The sequence below is a fragment of the Rhagoletis pomonella genome, unplaced genomic scaffold, assembly GCF_013731165.1.
Source record: "Rhagoletis pomonella isolate Grant_MI unplaced genomic scaffold, Rhpom_1.0 Rhpom_scaffold_00001, whole genome shotgun sequence".
NCBI classification, from domain to species: Eukaryota; Metazoa; Arthropoda; class Insecta; order Diptera; family Tephritidae; genus Rhagoletis; species Rhagoletis pomonella.
This window is the reverse complement of record NW_023458555.1, coordinates 113,843,718-113,852,504: the sequence shown is the minus strand read 5'-3', so window position 1 is coordinate 113,852,504 and position 8,787 is coordinate 113,843,718. Positions and strand designations below refer to the sequence as shown.

At 35.5% G+C, this 8,787-nt stretch overlaps 1 pseudogene; it reads left to right on the top strand.

Annotated features, from left to right (window-relative positions):
- Nucleotides 1-2,053: 2,053 nt before the first annotated feature.
- Nucleotides 2,054-5,326, top strand: LOC118735353 (annotated as a pseudogene).
- The last annotated feature ends 3,461 nt before the right edge of the window (nt 5,327-8,787 follow it).

Genomic DNA, 8,787 nt, shown 5'->3' with positions numbered 1-8,787 from the left:
GGCCGCTTTTCATATAACGGTAAATTTCAGAAATGCTTGAAACTTCAATATTTCGAAATTGAAGGACGCTAATTTACTCAAAATTGATGCACCCCGGCTTACCATCTAGCGGTAGGTTTCGGAAAGGTGATAAAGGATAAAATAAACTGTAAAATAGTAAATTTTCTCAATAATAAATTTTCCGACAGGAAACGTGGTTTCATTACGTTAAATCTTAAAATATATGATTTATAAAAAAATTAATAGCGAAAATTAAAAAAACGGCGATTTTTGTGAAAGTATTACCAAATTTCAGTGCATCTAAAGTTTCTAAGGCATTGTTTACATTTACTTGAGAATTATCAAAATCGGCAAATCAGAAGTAGCGGTTTCTGTAACGTACCACATTTGTTCGCTACATCGTGATGTGATAGAATGAAACGCTGACAGCACTCCGCAAGGTTGCAAAAAATTATATTCGAAAAATATTTGTATATGGAAAGAACCGCTTTACACTGTTAAGGAAAAAATTGCCAAAACTCAATGCAATTTTTAGCAACTTCAATCTAGCACCTAGTAATACTAAAATTAATTTTTTTTAGAGTCTAATTAAAAAGTTTGCAATTTAGGTGAAACCTGACAGAATTTCTTTAATTTTTGTACAAAGTTTGATCCAAAACCTGAGATCTACCACATTTTTTTGAAATCTACCACATTTTGTTCCAGATTCTACCACACACAATTTTTTTAAAGGCCGATCACTGATCAGAATGCAAATTATCAATTTTCGACACTAGCTTGTTGTTTTCATCGCGCAGCGCAGTGATACAGTTGAACATTCGGTTATTGTCGGCTCGAAGAGAGACAATAATATTATACAACGATCCCAAAGTTATTTGTTGTTGTTGGGTCTTGGCTTCATTCGGAGTGTTAACAGCTCCAGTAAAAAAACTGTGGTGAAGTCCTTTATGGGGATAAAGTTTCCTGAGGTGAAATTTTAGGCAGCATACAATTTTTTACACGCATGGTTGCTTTCCAGCACCAACGCAAGAAACTTAAGAAATATTTAAAAAAAATATGCGTATAGTGCATTAATTTTTGAAAGAAATACCATATACTGTATATACTCTGATTAATAATATGAAAAATGGATTAGAACCACCGTTTAATGTTATATTTGATGCAAATTAATTTTGCCACTCGGGACGCTCTGCGCATTGCCACTGAATAATAGGTTTACTTAAAATTGCATCACTGGTCCTTCTTCTTTCTATCTGCATAGTGGTGAATTCACATTTCTCATAAATTTGACAACAAAACAAAACGAAGTGAGTATTTTATTTACTGTTTTTTTCGATTTCTATTGTTTAATGTACATTTTATGTCTTTTTAGGATATGTTGAGGCAAAAAAGAAAGCGCAGTTGGAAAATGAAGTGATTAGTACGAAGTAGCAGCGCAGGCACATTTGGAAAATTATGCCGATAAGCAAGATAGAATTTGGGAAAGTAAGTGCCTGGTTGCAGCATATCTATGTATTAAAAAAGTAATTAATTAAATGAAATTGTGTTTAATAGAAATGTTGTTAATCGAGTGGCGTTAGTTAAGATGTCCTCCAAACATTTGGCGAACTTTTTTTCGCCTTCTCAACGTGCTAAGTTACAAGTTAAGATGACTGCCACCACGGCCGGTAGGAAGCCCGAAGCAAAGGGCAAACAACCTTCCAGGAAGCTGCCTGCTGTCCCCGGTCGTAGCTGAAGTTCAGCAAGAAGCAGGTCAGCAAACGTGCTACCCTGATCAAGCGTTAACTAAAGCGCTCTGCTGTGAATGCACTCGGCAAACGTGAAAACTTGTTGCATCTGAGAAATATCAAGCAAAATATCTCTGTGATGGGCGCCGTGAGAATAAGTTGCGCCGCCTGGCAAAGGAACGCGGCTCATTCTAAGTGCCTGCGGAAGACAAATTGGCTTTTGTGATCTGTATCCGTGGTATCAACAAAGTTGCACCAAAAGTGCGACAGTTTGTTCTGTTTTCGCCACATTAACCACGGTTTGTTCATCAAATTTAACCGTTAATATGCTACGCATTGCCGAATCCTATATCACATGGGGTTATCCAAATCTTAAACCAGTTCGTGAATTGCTCTACAAACCTGGAATTGTCAAGCACAACCATCAACGTGGCCCAATCTCTGACAACTTTGTGATCGAACGCAAATTGCACAAAGCGCACGATGTTAAGTGCGTTGATTATATAGCGCACGAAATATTCACTGTTGGATCCCACTTCAAGAAAGCATCCAACTACCTGTGGCCATTCAAGCTCAACACCAACCGGTGGCTGGCGCAAGAGGGCTAATCACTACGTTGAGGTTGGTGATTTCGGTAACCGTGAATTTAAGATCAACAAACTGCATGCGCAAGATGGTTTAAAGAAATTTTTTGGTGTACAAGGAGAAGTATTTTTATTTCACAAAAAAGTATATAATATATAAAAAAAGATAATGTTTTTGTTTTTAACTTTCTGAAGCTTATATTCACGATGAATAATGTCGGAATTCCATTGCCGTTTGTAAAGGCCATTTCAAAAGGCTCCATTCCACAACTTTAATTTGTTTTGGTTTTTCAGCTCATTAACGGTGCACCCAGGATTGAATTTACCGTCTATGAAAATATTTCATGAAGCGTTCCAAAATTAGCTCCGAGCAACTAAAAGTTGGTTGAGCTTAAGTGAAATTATTTTTTCTTAAATATTTATTCCTGGTATATTAAAAAAAATCAGGTCAATATTAATGTATGAAATGAAGCATTAGAGAGAGATTATTATACAAGCTCAACGTGGTAATTTAGGTATACTTACATATGTATGTATGTATTAACCTGTTACTCGCATGGCATATACTTCAACTGCGAAAATAATGACATTTATAATTTATTTAGATGCATATTTTAGCTTAATGTTATATCATCGCCTAGATAAAAGATCGTTGCATGTTATTTTCGGCAGGTTTCGGGAAATCACAATTGAAGTTTGGAATGCAATTTCTCAGAAACTGGACTACATATTTTCTCCAAAGTGTCAGAGAATGCTATGTACTAGTTCACGAAATTCTTAAATTATCTTATTTTTTAGTTTACTGTCAACCATTTATGAGTTTAATAAAATTTTATCGTATACGCCAAATGTGATAACACTTTTTATAAATTAACGATACTTTACACTAATCAGCCTAATCGTGAGTCTTGCCCCCAAAAAAAAATAAAAAATCGACAGAAATGTTTTCACCCACCCATAGTGAATACACGGAAACGAAAAGTGAAAAGGTGGCCCGGTTCGAGAAAATTAAACTCATGATAGGCTGAATATGTCGGAAACTAAAGCAGATATTTAAAAACAGATGACGCTATTTGAAAGATCTTGATTAGTTTAGTACGACAGCATTACTAACGTAATTTGTACTAAATGATTTTAATCAATTACTCGGAAACTAAAGAAGGTATCCAAAAAACTGTTAAAAAAGCGAAATATCTGATTTTGAAATATATAACTGCATCTTTAACTAAAAACTGTCAAAATAACGCTTACGGAAATTTTCCATCCAAGCGACGATATTTGAATGTTACTGGCATAATTTCGAGCATGTATGTAAATTTTTCGGGAAAATGTTAAGAAGTATATTCATATGCTGAAAAGATATTTTCGCAGACCCACAATTTATTTAAAGTATATCATCAACCTTATTTTCAATTCTATGAATAAATCGCTCCCATAACTTGATTTTTGCATTCACACACACACATTCATCGACACAGTAAAATAAAAAAAAGTATTTATTAGTATTTAGTTGTTGGTCCTTGCACAGCATACCAACTGGCCGAAAATTTCTAAAATCGGACAATAACCACATCCCATATAACGGTAATTTCGAGAAATACAAAATCTTCGATAAATCAGTAAATATAACGAAGCTAATTTATTCAAAATTGATTTTTGCAACAATTCTTTACCAAGAAATACGTTTATGACAAAATTTTGGAAAATGGGCGTAGCACCGCCTACTTGTGATCACATATATGTATCTCGCTAACCGTTCTAGCAATTTGCACCAAGCTCGGTATGGTTATTGTGCTTGCCACATAAAAGCAAACCGTTGAAAATTGTTGAAATCGGACTAAAATTTAGGCCGCTTTTCATATAACGGTAAATTTCAGATATGCTTGAAATTTCAATATTTCGAAATTTAAGGACGCTAATTTACTTAAAATGTATACACCCCGGCTTAGCATGTAGCGGTAGCTTTCGGAAAGGTGGAAAACATATATTTAATACTTGCGTCGGGTATTTAATGTTCGGCTCCGCCCGAACTTAGACTTTCTTACTTGTTTTTTTTTAGTTTTTGTCTTGTCACTTCATGGATGCTTTTTCAGTACGAACGTGGTCATTTTAATATGCGCGTAATTGAATTGAATATTTACCAATATACAGTATTTGCGTTGACGTTTATAGTAAGATCAATTACGTTTCTATTTGATTTTAATATTTTTTTCCCTCAGTGTAAGTTACAAGTTAAGATGACTGCCACCACGGCCGGGAGGAAGCCGGAAGCAAAGGGCAAACAACCTTCCAGAAGCTGCCTGCTGTCCCCGAGTCGTATCTGAAGTTCAGCAAGAAGCAGGTCAGCAAACGTGCTACCCTGATCAAGCGTAAACTAAAGCGCTTCGCTGTGATTGCACTCCGCAAACGTGAAAACTTGTTGTTGTTGTTGTTGAAATATCATCTCCGTGATGGACGCCGTGAGAATAAGTTGCGCCGCCTGGCAAAGAAACGCGGCTCATTCTACGTGCCTGCGGAAGACAAATTGGCTTTCGTGATCTGTATCCGCGGTATCAACAAAGTTGCACCAAAAGTGCGACAGTTTGTTCCGTTTTCGCCACATTAACCACGGTTTGCTTATCAAATTTAACCGTTAATATGCTACGCATTGCCGAATCCTATATCACACGGGGTTATCCAAATCTTAAATCAGTTCGTGAATTGATCTACGAACGTGGAGTTGTCAAGCACAACCATCAACGTGGCCCAATCTCTGACAACTTTGTGATCAAACGCAAATTGCACAAAGCGCACGATATTAAGTGCGTTGATTATTTGGCGCACGAAATATTCACTGTTGGATCCCACGTCAACAAGGCATCCAACTACCTGTGGCCATTCAAGCTCAACACCAACCGGTGGCTGGCGCAAGAGGGCTAATCACTACGTTGAGGTTGGTGATTTCGGTAACCGTGAAGATAAGATCAACAAACTGCATGCGCAAGATGGTTTAAAGAAATTTTTTGGTGTATAAGGTGGAGTATTTTTATTTCAAAAATATATAATATATAAAAAAGAAAGTGTTTTTTTTTTTAACTTTCTGAAGGTTTAACCCGCAAATATGCCAAATGGAAGGCAGCTTATATTCACGATTCCTTGAATAATGTCGGAATTCCATTGCCGTTTGTAAAGGCCATTTCAAAAGGCTCCATTCCACAAATTTAATTTGTTTTGGTTTTTCAGCTCATTAACGATGCACCCAGGATGTATTTACCGTCTATGAAAATATTTCATGAAGCCTTCCAAAATTAGCTCCGAGCAACTAAAAGTTGGTTAAGCTTCAGTGAAAAAGTTTTTTATTAAATATTTATTCCAGGTATTTATTAAAAAAAAAATCAGGTCAATATTAATCATAGTTGCCAACTTAGTGCTTTAAGCACTAGATTTAGTGCTTTTTGAAAATTACAACGCCAAAAAAATGGTTTAGTGCCTAGTGCCCTTTTTAGTGCTTTTTTCTGAACTAAAATTTCTGAATTTACAAGAATCTACGAATTTAAATGCACTAAAATGCAAACCATGATTGATAAAAAGATGAAGTTGCAAACCCACGTTCTTGCGTTCTTGTTAAATTGTATTCGCGTTGAAAATGACAGCAGATAAGTTAAGTATTTTTTTATTTTTTTTGATTATTTATTGATTACACAGTTTGAAAAATTTTAACTTTTTTTGCCACCTGAGTGCATCGGTATTTGCAGATTCTTCGGTGCTGAATACAAATCTAGCTGCAGAATTTCTATACCACGTCAGAATTTTGAGATATCCTAGCCTCTAAGTGTAAAAACACGGCTTTTCGGAATATTTGAGGTTATATTATAAAACAACAATTTTTTTCGCTCCTTTCTACTTAGGGTATCATTAAGTATTACTCTTCCCCTTTAAAATTCAATTTCGTTTGTTGCGATTCGATTGTTCCTTCTCCAGATGTACCAGTCTTAATGTACAGTACTTCGGTATCACTTCGCAAGCATGATTGTGTATTTATTTATACATGTAAAATTGTTTATTTTTTTTACTTTTGTTTACCACAAACTGTTATGAAAAAGAGTATCCTTTGATTTAAAAAAAAAATAGTGCTTTTAGTGCGGTAAAACGCTCTCTTTTCCAAGATTTGGTGGTTTTTGAAACTTAAAAGTTGGCAACACTGATATTAATGTATGAAATGAAGTAAATAAAAATCTAAGAATATATTTCTTGAATATTTTGTCATAGAGATGTTATTAAATAAAGATATAACTGTGTCGGGCATTGGTCCTGACGTATATAGAATTAATGCATTAGAGAGAGATTATTATACAAGCTCAACGTGGTAATTTATGGATACTTACATATGTATGTATGTATTAACCTGTTACTCGCATGGCATATACTTCAACTGCGAAAATATTGATATTTACAATTTATTTAGATGCATATTTTAGCTAAATGTTATATCGACGTCTAGATAAAAGATCGTTGCATGTTACTTTCGGCAGGTTTCGGGAAATCACAATTGAAGTTTGGAATGCAATTTCTCAGAAACTCGACTATATATTTTCTCCAAAGTGTCGGAGAATGCTATGTACTAGTTCACGAAATTCTTAAATCATCTTATTTTTTAGTTTACTGTCAACCATTTATGAGTTTAATAAAATTTTGTCGTATACGTCAAATGTGGTAACATTTTTTATAAATTAATTAATCAGCCTGATCGTGAGTCTCGCCCAAAAAAAAAAAAAATCGCCAGAAATGTTTTCACCCATCCGTAGTGAATACACGGAAACGAAAAGTGAAAAGGTGGCCCGGTTCGAGAAAAGGAAACTCATGATAAAGCTGAATATGTCGGTAACTAAAGCAGATATTTAAAAACAGATGACGCTATTTGAAAGATCTTGATTAGATTAGTACGACAGCATTACTAACGTAATTTGTACCAAATGATTTTAGTCAATTACTCGGAAACTGAGGAAGATATCCAAAAAACTGTTAACAAAAAAGCGAATTATCTGATTTTAAAATATATAACTGCATCTTTAACTAAAAACTGTCAAAATAACGCTTCCGGAAATTTTCCATCCAAGCGACGATATTTGAATGTTACTGGCATAATTTCGAGCCTGTATGTAAATTTTTCGGGAAAATGTTAAGAAGTATATTCATATGCTGAAAAGATATTTCCGCAGACTCACAATTTATTTAAAGTATATCATCAACCTTATTTCCAATTCTATGAATAAATCGCTCCCATAACTTAATTTGTGCATTCAATATATTTCCCAATTAACTTAAATAATAAATTACAAATATTTGTTCAACGACCTCGACACAGTAAAATAAAAAAAAAAGTATTAGAAAAATAATTATGCTTAAAACACTTATATTTCAGCTAAACCTGAGATGTTCAATCGCACTGACGAAAAAGCGTTGCTTGCAACACTAGTCCTTTATGGGGACCAAATTTGGTGGAAAAAAGTTGCTAAGTTTGTTTACTGGATATACTGAGGTTAACAGACTGTTTGACCGAGGTTGTCAATTTCAAATTAGCACTTTTTAGACAGTCCGATTTAGCTACAATATTAGGCGAAGCACTTTACTTTTCATCCAACGCGGGTGGGGGCGGGGGAGACGAACGGAATGACTGTCGACGAATGTCCGCGCAGACTTTGCATAAAAAGCCCTTATTAGAGCTGGCGAGAAATTCAGCATCAGCTTGCTTTATACCAACACAAGCCAAATGAAAGAGTTCATTGCACTGAACGCACTGAATCGATAGTCGAGACCGACCAACCTTTTGGTTAAATATGCAAGGCATTTTAGATTAAAGCACATAATAATGATTTTTATGTTATCACTTATCTTGTGCTTGTTATCACAAGAGTCACTGTGGGAAATGTTTAGTACCACTCACACCGTTTTTTGGGTGGGGGGCGGAGGGGGAGGGGGCGGGGCCCCCAAAACCCCCCCAATAGAAAGGAGACAGTCGCCGCTTTCTAAAAAGGGGAACCCCCCCTTGGACTCCTCCCACAGGCACCTAGGGAACCGTTTGAAAAAGGGGGAAAAACGGATTTTTCTTAGACAAACTGAGCAGTTTGAAGTGGAATATGACCCAACTAACAGAAACCGTGGGATTTTTTAATAAAAGAAATTATGCCAAATTAGATATGGGGGGATTTTGAATAAACAATAAAAAGTTAATTAAAAATAGAAAAAAAAACAGTTTTTATAAAAAAAAATGTTCTTTTTAACAAATGTATTTTTGCGTAGAATTCCTTTCTACGTAAGCGGCCTTCGGCCGCACTTAGGGATTATAACCCTCAGGCAGTAGAATTCTCCTTTCTGTTTTGTCAAAGAAGGGGGGCTGAACACCTTTTGCAGAGAACACCTTTCTGCGTAGGCGGCCTTCGGCCGCACTTAGGGATTATAACCCTCAGGCAGTAGAATTCTCCTTTCTGTGTTGCCAA